Raw genomic sequence first — 13,038 nt, 5'->3', positions numbered from 1 at the left:
TTATTTGGAGATTCGCACACAGGTTCAAGTGGTTTGTCTTGATTGCACCCAGGTGTGTGTTGTTTATAGATTAGAACACAGATAGAAGTTGTCAGTCTTGATTGTGACCAGGTGTGTGTTGTTTATAGATTTGAACACAGGTGCAAGTGGTTTGTCTTGATTGCGCCTAGGTTTTTGTTTTTTGTAGATTCCCACACAGGTGCAAGTCTTTTGTCTTGATTGCGCCTAGGTTTTTTTTTTTTTTTTTTTTTTTTTGTAGTTTCACACACAGGTGCAAGTGGTTTGTCTTGATTGCGCCTTTGTTTTTTTTTTTTTTTGATATTCCCACACAGGTGCACGTGGTTTGTCATGATTGCACCTAGGTGTGTGTGTTGTTTGTAGATTGGCACACAGGTGCAAGTGGTTTGTCTTGATTGCGCCCAGGTGTGTGTTTATTATAGGTTCGAACCCAGATGGAAGTTGTCAGTCTTGATTGTGCCCAGGTCTGTGTTGTTTGCTGATTCCCACACAGGTGCACGTGGTTTGTCATGATTGCGCCCAGGTGTGTTGTTTATAGATTCGAACACAGGTGCAAGTGGTTTGTCTTGATTGCACCTAGGATTTTGTTTTTTCTTGATTCACACACGGTGCAAGTGGTTTGTCTTGATTGCACCCAGGTGTGTGTTGTTTATAGATTCGAACCCAGATGGAAGTTGTCAGTCTTGATTGTGCCCAGGTGTGTGTTGTTTGCTGATTCCCACAAAGGTGCACGTGGTTTGTCATGATTGCACCCAGTTGTGTGTGTTGTTTGTAGATTGGCACAGAGGTGCAAGTGGTTTGTCTTGAATGCGCCCAGGTGTGTGTTGTTTATAGTTTAGAACACAGATAGAAGTTGTCAGTCTTGATTGTGCCCAGGTGTGTGTTGTTTATAGATTTGACACAGGTGCAAGTGTTTTGTCTTGATAGCGCCTAGGATTTTGTTTTTTGTAGATTCACACACAGGTGCAATTGGTTGATCTTCATTGCACATAGGGGTGTGTTGTTTGTAGATGTACACACACTTGCAGGTGGTTTCTCTTCATTGTGCCCAGGTGTGTGTTGTTTTCAGATTCCCAACAGGTGCAAGTGGTTTGTCTTGATTGTGCCTAGGTTTTTGTTTTTTGTAGATTCCCACACAGGTGCAAGTGTTTTGTCTTGATTGCTCCTAGGTTTTTTTTTTTTTTTTGTAGATTCGCACACAGGTGCAAGTGGTTTGTCTTGATTGCGCACAGGTGTGTGTCGTTTATAGATTCGAACACAGATGGAAGTTGTCAGTCTTGATCGTGCCCAGGTGTGTGTTGTTTCCAGATTCCCACACAGGTGCACGTAGTTTGTCACGATTGCGCCCAGGTGTGTGTAGTTTATAGATTCGAACAGAGGTGGAATTGGTTTGTCTTGAGTGCGCCTAGGTTTTTTTTTTTTTTGGAGATTCGCACACAGGTGCTAGTGGTTTGTCATGATTGTGACCAGGTGTGTGTTGTTTTCAGATTCCCACACAGGTGCAAGTGTTTGTCATGATTGCGCCCAGGTGTGTGTTGTTTGTAGATCTGTACTCAGGTTTAAGTGGTGTGTCTTGATTTCACGTAGGTTTTTGTTTTTTGTTGATTTGCACACAGGTGCACGTGGTTTGTCATGATTGCGCCAATCTGTGTTGTTTATAGATTTGAACACAGGTGCAAGTGGTTTGTCTTGATTGCACCTAGTTTTTTTTTTTGTAGATTAGCACAGAGGTGCAAGTGGTTTCTCTTAACTGTTCTTAGGTTTTTTTTTTTTTTTTTTTTTGTAGTTTCACACACAGGTGCAAGTGTTTTGTCTTGATTGCGCCTAGGTTTTTTTTTTTGGAGATTCCCACACAGGTGCTAGTGGTTTGTCTTGATGTGCCCAGGTGTGTGTGTTTGCAGATATCCACACAGGTGCAAGTGATTTTTCAGGATTGTGTCCAGCTATGTGTTGTTTGTTGATTGGAACACAGGTGCAAGTGGTTTGCCTTGATTGCGCCTAGGTTTTTTTTTTGTAGATTCGCACAGAGGTGCAAGTGGTTTCCTTTGACTGTTCTTAGTTTTTTTTTTTTTTTTTTTTTTTTTTGGAGATTTGCACATAGGTGCAAGTGGTTTTTATTGATAGAGCCTAGGTTTTTTTTTTTGACGTTTCACACACAGGTAAAATTGGTTTATCTTGATGTACCCAGGTGTGTGTTTTTGAAGATACGCACACAGGTGCAAGTAATTTGTCATGATTGCGCCTACGTTTTTTTTATTTGTAGATTCCCACACAGGTGCAAGTGTTTTGTCTTGAATGTGCCTAGGTTTTTGTTTTTTGTAGATTCCGATACAGGTGCAAGTGTTTTGTCTTGATTGTTCCTAGGTTTTTTTTTTTTTTTTTGGAATTTCACACACAGGTGCAAGTGGTTTGTCTTGATTGCGCCTAGGTTTTTTTTTTTTTTTTTGAGATTTCCACACAGGTGCACGTGGTTTGTCATGATTGTGCACAGGTGTGTGTTGTTTATAGATTTGAACACAAGTGCAAGTGGTTTGTCTTCATTGCGCCCAGGTGTGTGTTGTTTGCAGATTCCCACACTGTTGCAAGTTGTTTTTCATGATTGCACCTAGGTGTGTGTGTTGTTTGCTGATTCACACACAGGGGCACGTGGTTTGTCATGATTGCACCCAGGTGTGTGTTGTTTATAGATTGGAACACAGGTGCAAGTGGTTTGTCTTAATTACCCCTAAGTTTTTGTTTTTTGTAGATTCGCACACAGGTGCAAGTGGTTTGTCTTGATTGTGCCTACGTTTTTTTTTTTTTTTTTTGGAGTTTCACACACAGGTGCAAGTGGTTTTTCTTGATTGCGCCTAGGTTTTTTTTTTTTTGTAGATTCGCACATAGGTGCAAGTGGTGTGTCTTGATTGCGCCTAGGTATTTTTTTTTTTTGTAGATTCGCACAGAGGTGCAAGTGGTTTCTCTTGACTGTGCATAGGTTTTTTTTTTTGGGTGGGGGGATTTGCACACAGGTGCAAGTCGTTTGTCTTGATTGCGCCTAGGTATTTTTTTTTAAGATTCGCTCACAGGTGCAATGGTTAGTCTTGATGTGCCCAGGTGTGTGTGTTTGTAGATACCCAGACAGGTGCAAATGATTTGTCATGAATGCGCCCAACTGTGTGTTGTTTGTTGATTGCACCACAGGTGCAAGTGGTTTGTCTTGATTGCGCCCAGGTGTGTGTTTTTTCTAGATTCGAACACATATGGAAGTTGTCAGTCTTGATTGTGCGCAGGTGTGTGTAGTTTGCAGATTCCCACACAGGTGCACGTGGTTTGTCATGATTGCGCTCAGGTGTGTGTATTTTATAGATTCGAAAACAGGTGGAAGTGGTTTGTCTTGATTGCACCTAGGATTTTGTTTTTTTAGATTCACACACAGGTGCAATTGGTTGATCTTGAATGCGCCCATGTGTGTGTTGTTTGTAAATTTGCACACAGCTGCAAGTGATTTCTTTTGATTGTGCCCACGTGTGTGTTGTTTTCATATTCCCAACAGGTGCAAGTGGTTTGTCTTATTGCGCCTAGGATTTTTTTTTAGATTCGAACAGAGGTGCAAGTGGTTTGTCTTGATTTCGCCTAGGTATTTGTTTTTTGTAGTTTCCCACACAGGTGCAAGTGTTTTGTCTTGATTGTGCATAGTTTTTTTTTTTTTTTTTTTAGGAGATTCGCACACAGGTGCAAGTGTTTTGTCTTGATTGCGCCCAGGTGTGTGTTGTTTATAGTTTCGAACACAGGTGCAAGTTGTTTGTCTTGACTGTGCCTAGGTTTTTTTTTTTTTTTTTTGGAGATTTGCACACAGCTGCAAGTGGTTTCTCTTGATCGTGCCTTGGTTTTTTTTTTTGAAGATTCGCACACAGGTGCAATTGGTTTATCTTGATGTGTCCAGGTGTGTGTTTGCAGATACCCACACAGGTGCAAGTGGTTTGTCTTGATTCCGCCCCGATGTGTGTTGTTTATAGATTCTAACACAGATGCAAGTGGTTAGTCTTGATTGTGCCCAGGTGTTTGTTGTTTGCAGATTCCCACACAGGTGCACGTGGTTTGTCATGATTGCACCCAGCTGTGTGTGTTGTTTGTAGATTGGCACACAGGTGCAAGTGTTTTGTCTTGATTACGCCTAAGTTTTTGTTTTTTGTAGATTCGCACACAGGTGCAAGTGGTTTTTCTTGATTGCGCACTGGTGTGTGTTGTTTATAGTTTCGAACACAGATGGAAGTGGTTAGTCTTATTTGTTCCCAGGTGTATGTTGTTTGCAGATTCCCACACAGGTGCACGTTGTTTGTCATGATTGCGACCAGGTCTGTGTTGTTTGTAGATCCTCAAACAGGTTTAAGTGGTGTGTCTTGATTGCACGAAGTTTTTTGTTTTTTGTAGATTGGCACACAGGTGCACGTGGTTTGTCATGATTGCGCCCAGATGTTTGTTGTTTATAGATTTGAACACAGGTGCAAGTGGTTTGTCTTGATTGCGCCTAGGTTTTTTTTTTTTTAGATTCGCACTCGGTTCACGTGGTTTGTCTTGATTGCACCTACGTTTTTTTTTTTTTTTTTTGTAGATTCACACAGGTGTGCAAGTGGTTTGTCTTGACTGTGCCTAGTTTTTTTTTTGGAGATTTGCACACAGGTGCAAGTGGTTTCTCTTGATTGCGCCTCGGTTTTTTTTTTTTTTTTGAAGATTCGCACACAGGTTCTATTGGTTTGTGTTGATGTGCCCAGGTGTGTGTTCTTGCAGATACCCACACAGGTGCAAGTGATTTGTCATGATTGCGCCCAGCTGTGTGTTATTTTTGATTTGATCACACGTGCAAGTGGTTTGTCTTGATTGCACCTAGGCTTTTTTTTTTTTTTTTTTGGAGATTCGGACACAGGAGCTAGTGGTTTGTCTTGATTGTGCCCAGGTGTGTGTTGTTTTCAGATTCCCACACAGGTGCAAGTGGTTTGTCATGATTGCGCCCAGCTGTGTGTTATTTTTGATTGGATCACACGTGCAAGTGGTTTGTCTTGATTGCAACTAGGATTTTGTTTTTTGCAGATACACACACAGGTGCAATTGGTTGAACTTGATTGCGCCCTGGTATGTGTTGTTTGTATATTTGCACACAGCTGCAAGTGGTTTCTCTTGATTGTGCCCAGTTGTGTGTTGTTTTCAGATTCCCAACAGGTGCAAGTTGTTTGTCATGATTGGGCCCAGGTGTGTGTTGTTTGTAGATTCGCACACAGGTGCAAGTGGTTTGTCTTGATTTCGCCTAGGTATTTGTTTTTTGTAGTTTCCCACACAGGTGCAAGTGTTTTGTCTTGACTGTGCATAGGTTTTTTTTTTTTTAGGAGATTCGCACACAGGTGCAAGTGTTTTGTCTTGATTGCGCCCAGGTGTGTGTTGTTTATAGTTTCAAACACAGGTGCATGTTGTTTGTCTTGACTGTGGCTAGTTTTTTTTTTTTTTTTTTTTTTGGAGATTTGCACACAGCTGCAAGTGGTTTCTCTTGATCGTGCCTAGGTTTTTTTTTTGAAGATTCGCACACAGGTGCAATTGGTTTATCTTGATGTGTCCAGGTGTGTGTGTTTGCAGATACCCACACAGGTGCAAGTGGTTTGTCTTGATTCCGCCCCGATGTGTGTTGTTTATAGATTCTAACACAGATGCAAGTGGTTAGTCTTGATTGTGCCCAGGTGTTTGTTGTTTGCAGATTCCCACACAGGTGCACGTGGTTTGTCATGATTGCACCCAGCTGTATGTGTTGTTTGTAGATTGGCACACAGGTGCAAGTGTTTTGTCTTGATTACGCCTAAGCTGTGTGTGTTGTTTGTACATTGGCACACAGGTGCAAGTGTTTTGTCTTGATTACGCCTAAGATTTTGTTTTTTGTAGATTCGCACACAGGTGCAAGTGGTTTTTCTTGATTGCGCACAGGTGTGTGTTGTTTATAGATTCGAACACAGATGGAAGTGGTTAGTCTTATTTGTGCCCAGGTGAATGTTGTTTGCAGATTCCCACACAGGTGCACATTTTTTGTCATTATTGCGACCAGGTTTATGTTGTTTGTAGATCCGCAAACAGGTGCAAGTGGTGTGTCTTGATTGCACGAAGGGTTTTGTTTTTTGTAGATTCGCACACAGGTGCAAGTGGTTTGTCTTGATTGCGCCCAGGTGTGTGTTGTTTATAGATTCGAACACAGATGGAAGTTGTCAGTCTTCATCGTGCCCAGGTGTGTGTTGTTTCCAGATTCCCACACAGGTGCACGTAGTTTGTCATGATTGCGCCCAGGTGTGTGTAGTTTATAGATTCGAACAGAGGTGGAATTGGTTTGTCTTGATTGCGCCTAGGTTTTTTTTTTTTTGGAGATTCGCACACAGGTGCTAGTTGTTTGTCATGATTGTGACCAGGTGTGTGTTGTTTTCAGATTCCCACACAGGTGCAAGTGTTTTGTCATGATTGCGCCCAGGTGTGTGTTGTTTGTAGATCTGTACACAGGTTTAAGTGGTGTGTCTTGATTTCGCGTAGGTTTTTGTTTTTTGTTGATTTGCACACAGGTGCACGTGGTTTGTCATGATTGCGCCAATCTGTGTTGTTTATAGATTTGAACACAGGTGCAAGTGGTTTGTCTTGATTGCGCCTAGTTTTTTTTTGTAGATTAGCACAGAGGTGCAAGTGGTTTCTCTTAACTGTTCTTAGGTTTTTTTTTTTTTTTGTAGTTTCACACACAGGTGCAAGTGTTTTGTCTTGATTGCGCCTAGGTTTTTTTTTTTGGAGATTCCTACACAGGTGCTAGTGGTTTGTCTTGATGTGCCCAGGTGTGTGTGTTTGCAGATATCCACACAGGTGCAAGTGATTTGTCAAGATTGCGTCCAGCTATGTGTTGTTTGTTGATTGGAACACAGGTGCAAGTGGTTTGCCTTGATTGCGCCTAGGTTTTTTTTTTTGTAGATTCGCACAGAGGTGCAAGTGGTTTCTCTTGACTGTTCTTAGGTTTTTTTTTTTTTTTTTTGAGATTTGCACACAGGTGCAAGTGGTTTGTATTGATAGAGCCTAGGTTTTTGTTTTTTTTTTTGACGTTTCACACACAGGTAAAATTGGTTTATCTTGATGTACCCAGGTGTGTGTTTTTGAAGATACGCACACAGGTGCAAGTAATTTGTCATGATTGCACCTACGTTTTTTTATTTGTAGATTGCCACACAGGTGCAAGTGTTTTGTCTTGAATGCGCCTAGGATTTTTTTTTTTTGGAGATTGGCACACAGGTGCAAGTGGTTTGTCTTGATTGCGCCCAGGTGTGTGTTGTTTATAGATTCGAACAGAGATGCAAGTGGTTAGTCTTGATTGTGTCCAGGTGTTTGTTGTTTGAAGATTCCCACACAGGTCCACGTAGTTTGTCATGATTGCACCCAGGTGTGTGTTGTTTATGGATTTGAACACAGGTGCAAGTGGTTTGTCTTGATTGTGTCTAATTTTTTTTTTGGAGTTTCACACACAGGTGCAAGTGTTTTGTCTTGATTGCACCTAGGATTTTTTTTTTGGAGATTCCCACACAGGTGCTAGTGGTTTCTCTTGATGTGCCCAGGTGTGTGTGTTTGCAGATATCCACACAGGTGCAAGTGATTTGTCAGGATTGTGCCCATCTATGTGCTGTTTGTTGATTGGAACACAGGTGCATGTGACTTGTCTTGATTGCGCCTAGGTTTCTTTTTTTTTTTTTTTTTGGAGATTCGCACACAGGTGCTAGTGGTTTGTCTTGCATGTGCCGAGGTGTGTGTTGTTTTTAGATTCCCACACAGGTGCAAGTGGTTTGTCATGATTGCGCCTAGGATTTTGATTTTTGTAGATTGACACACAGGTGCAATTGGTTGATATTGATTGTGCCCGGGGTTGTGTTGTTTGTAGATTTGGACACAGCTGCAAATGGTTTGTCTTGACTGTGCCTTTTTTTTTTTTTTTTTTTTTTTGAGATTTGCACACTGGTGCAAGTGATTTGTCTTGATCGTGCCTAGTTTTTTTTTTTTTTTTTTTTTTTTTTTGGAGATTCCCACACAGGTGCACGTGGTTTGTCATGTTTGTGCCCAGGGGTGTTTTGTTTGTAGATCCGCACACAATGCAAGTGGTTTGTCTTGATTGACCCTAGGTTTTAGTTTTTCATAGATTCACACACAGGTGCAAGTGCTTTGTCTTGATTGCGCCTAGGTTTTTATTTTTGTAGATTCGCACAGAGGTGCAAGTGGTGTGTCTTGATTGCGCCTATGGTTTTTTTTTTTTTTTTTTTTTTTTGTAGATTCGCAGAGAGATGCAAGTGGTTTGTATTGACTGGCCTAAGTTTTTTTTTTTTTGGAGGTTCGCACACAGGTGCTGGTGGTCTGTCTTGATTGTGCCCAGGTGTGTGTTGTTTTCAGATTCCCACACAGGTGCAAGTATTTGTCATGATTGCACCCAGGTGTGTGTGTTGTTTGTAGATTGTCACACAGGTGCAAGTGGTTTGTCTTGCTTGCGCCCAGGTGTGTGTTGTTTATAGATTCGAACAAAGGTGCAAGTGGTTTGTATTGATTGCACCCAGGTGTGTGTTGTTTATAGGTTCGAACACAGGTGCAAGTGGTTTGTCTTGATTTTGCCTAGGTTTTTTTTTTTTTTTGGAGATTCGCTCACAGGTGCAAGTGGTTTGTCTTGATTGCCCCCAGGTGTGTGTTGTTTATATATTCGAACACAGATGCAAGTGGTTAGTCTTCATTGTGCCAAGGTGTGTGTTGTTTGCAGATTCCCACACAGGTGCATGTGGTTTGTCATGATTCCACCCAGGTGTGTGTTGTTTATAGATTCGAACACAGGTGCTATGGCTTTGTCTTGATTACGCCTAGGTTTTTGTTTTTCGTAGTTTCGCACACAGGTGCAAGTGGTTTGTCTTGATTGCGCCTAGGTTTTTTATTTTTCTAGATTAGCACAGAGGTGCAAGTGGTGTGTCTTGATTGAGCCAAGGTTTTTTTTTTTTTTTGTAGATTTTCACAGAGGTACAAGTGGTTTGTATTGACTGGCCTAGATTTTTTTTTTGGAGATTTGCACACAGGTGCTAGTGGTTTGTCTTGATTGCGCCTAGGTTTTTGTTTTTTGTATATTCCCACACAGGTGCAAGTGGTTTGTGTTGATTGCACGTAGGTTTTTGTTTGTTGTAGATTCGCACACAGGTGCACGTGGTTTGTCATGATTGCGCCCAGATGTGTGTTGTTTATAGATTTGAACACAGGTGCAATTGGTTTGTCTTGATTGCGCCTAGGTTTTTTTTTTTTTTTCTGGAGAATCGCACACAGGTGCAAGTGGTTTGTCTTGATTGTGCCCAGGTGTGTGTTGTTTGCAAATTCCCACAAAGGTGCACGTGGTTTGTCATGATTGCAACCAGGTGTGTGTTGTTTATAGATTCAAACACAGATGCAAGTGGTTACTCTTGATTATGCCTATTTTTTTTTTTTTTGGAGTTTCACACACAGGTGCAAGTGGTTTGACTTGATTGTGCTAGGTTTTTTTTTTTTTTGAGATTCCCACACAGGTGCAAGTGGTTTGTCTTGATTGCGCCTAGGTTTTTTTTTCTTTGTAGATTCACACAGTGGTGCAGTGGTTTGTCATGATTGCACCCAGGTGTGTGTTGTTTATAGATTCGAAAACAGGTGCAATAGGTTTGTATTGATTGTGCCTAAGTTCTTTTTTTTTTTGGAGTTTCACACACGGGTGCCAGTGGTTTGTCTTCATTATCCCAGGTGTGTGTGTTTGCAGATACCCACACAAGTGCAAATGATTTGTTATGATTGCGCCCAGTTGTGTGTTGTTTGTTGATTGGACCACAGGTTCAAGTGGTGTTTCTTGATTGGGCCTAGGTTTTTTTTTTTTGGAGATTCACACACAGGTGCTAGTGGTTTGTCTTGACTGTACCCAGGTATGTGTTGTTTTCAGATTCCCACACAAGTGCAAGTGGTTTGTTATGATTGCGCCTAGGTTTTTGTTTTTTGTAGATTCACACACAGATGCAATTTGTCTTCATTGCGCCTAGGTTTTTTATTTGGAGATTCGCACACAAGTGCAAGTGGTTTGTATTGATTGTGCCCAGGTGTCTGTTGTTTCCATATTACCAACAGGTGCAAGTGGTTTGTCTTGATTGCCCCGAGGTTTTTTTTTTTTTTAGATTCGCACAGAGGTGCAAGTGGTTTGTCTTGATTGCCCCTAGGTTTTTTTTTTTTTTTGTACATTTGCACAGAGGTGCAAGTGGTTTGTCTTGAGTGTGCCTAGGTTTTTTTTTTTTTTTTTTTTTTTGGAGATTTGCACACAGGTGCAAGTGGTTTCTTTTGATTGCGCCTGGGTTTTTTTTTGAATATTCGCACACAATTGCAATTGGTTTATCTTGATGTCCCCAGGTGTGTGTGTTTGCAGATACCCACACAGGTGCAAGTGGTTTGTCATGATTGCGCCCAGCTGTGTGTTGATTGTTGATTGGAACACAGGTGCAAGTGGTTTGTCTTGATTGCGCCTAGCGTTTTTTTTTTTTTTTTTTTTTTTGGAGATTCGCACACAGGTGCAAGTGGTTTGTCTTGATTGTGCCTAAGTTTTTTTTTTTTTTGGAGTTTCACACACAGGTGCACGTGGTTTGTCATGACTGCGCCCAGGTGTGTGTTTTTTGTAGATTTGAACACAGATGCAAGTGGTTAGTCTTGATTTGCCCAGGTGTGTGTTGTTTGCAGATTCCCACACAGGTGCACGTGGTTTTTTTCATGATTGCACCCAGGTGTTTGTTGTTTATAGATTCGAACACAGATGCAAGTGGTTAGTGTTGATTGTGCCTAATTTTTTTTTGGATACTCCCACACAGGTGCTATTGGTTTGTCTTGATTTTGTCCAGGTGTGTGTTGTTTCCAGATTCCCACACAGGTGCACGTGGTTTGTCATGATTGCGCCCAGGTGTGTGTTGTTTATAGATTCGAAATCAGGTGCAAGTGGTTTGTCTTGATTGCGCCTAGGATTTTCTTATTTTAGATTCACACACAGGTGCAATTGGTTGATCTTGATTGAGCCAAGGGGTGTGTAATCAAGATACTACCAACACAACTCACCTCGGTGCTATCAAGACAAACCACCTACACCTGTGTGTGAATCCACAAACACCACACACCTTGTGAATCAAGACAAACCGCTTGCACTTGTATGCGATTCTACAAACACCACAAACCAGGGCACAATCAAGACAAACATCTTGCACCTGTGTTCGATTCTACAATAAACCCGCACCTGGGTGCAATCAAGACAAACCACTAGCACCTGTGTGCTTACCAACAAACACCACACACCTGCGTGTAATCAAGACAAACCACCTGCAACTCTGTGCAGTTCTATAAACACCACGCACTTGGGTGTAATCAAGATAGTACCAACACAAAACACCTGGGTGCAATCAAGACAAACCACTTGCACCTGTGTTCGAATCTACAAGCACAACACAGCTGGGTGCAATGAAAACAAACCACTTGCACCTGTGTGCAATTAAACAAACACCACAAACCTGGGCACAATCAAGACAAACATCTTGCACCTGTGTTCGATTCTACAATAAACCCGCACCTGGGTGCAATCAAGACAAACAACTTGCACTTTGGTGCAAATCTTCAAACAAACACACCTTATAGCAAACTTGACAAACACCCAGCACATGGGTGCTTAGCTACAAACACCACACACCTGGGTGCAATCAAGATAAATTGCTCCTGTGAGCAATTCTACAAACACAACGCACCTGGGTGCAATCAAGAGAAACCACTTGCACCTGTGTGCGAATCTACAAGCAACACGCACCTGGGTGATACCATGACAGACACTAGCATTGGGGTCCTTACCTACAAATACCACGTACCTGGGCACAATTAAGAAAACAATTTGCACCTTTGTGCAATTCAACAAACAATCCGCACTTGGGTTCAATCAAGACAAACAACTTGCACCTGTGTGCTTACCAACAAAAACCATGCGACTGAAGGCAATCAAGACAAACCACATGCAACAGTGTTCGAATCTACAAACAACACTCATCTGGGTGCAATCAAGACAAACCACTTGCAACTGTGTTCTCTGTGCAATTCTACAAACAACACGCACCTGGTGCAATCAATAAAAATAGCACCTGTGGGCAATTCTCCAAATACCGTGAACTTGGGTGTAATCACGATATTACCTACACAACTCACCTGGGTGCAATCAAGACAAACCACTTGCACCTGTGTGTGAATATACAAACACCACACACCTGGTTGAATCAAAACAAACCACTTGCACCTTTGTGTGATTCTACAAGCACCACAAACCTGGGCACAAACAAGACAATCATCTTGCACCTGTGTGCGATTCTACAATAAACCCGCACCTGGGTGCAATCAAGACAAACGACTAGCACCTGTGTGCTTACGAACAAACACCACAAACCTGTGTGAAATGAAGACAAAACACCTGCACCTCTGTGCAGTTCTATAAACACCACGCACTTGGGTGTAATCATGATAATACCAACACAACACACCTGGGTGCAATCAAGACAAACCACTTGCATCTGTTTTCAAATCTACAAACACAACACAGCTGTGTGCATTCAAGACAAACCATTTGCACCTGTGTGCGATTCTACTAACAGCACAAACCTGGGCACAATCAACACAAATATCTTACACCTGAGTGCAATTCTGAAAATAACCCCCACTAGGGTGCAATCAAGACAAACCACTTGCCCATGTGTGCTTACGAACAAACACCACACACCTGGATGATATCAAGACCAACCACTTGCACCTGTGTGTGAGTCTGCAAACACCAATCACTTGGTGTAATCAAGATACTACAAACAAAACACATCTGGGTGCAATCAAGACAAAGCACTTGCAACTGTGTATGATCTACAAACACCACACAACTGGGTGCAATCAACACAAACCACTGGCTCCTGTGTGCGATTCTACAAACACCACCCACCTGGGCAC

Source organism: Erinaceus europaeus, chromosome 8 (genome assembly GCF_950295315.1).
Source record: "Erinaceus europaeus chromosome 8, mEriEur2.1, whole genome shotgun sequence".
NCBI classification, from domain to species: Eukaryota; Metazoa; Chordata; class Mammalia; order Eulipotyphla; family Erinaceidae; genus Erinaceus; species Erinaceus europaeus.
The sequence above is the reverse complement of the archived record's forward strand: the minus strand, read 5'-3'. Positions refer to the sequence as shown.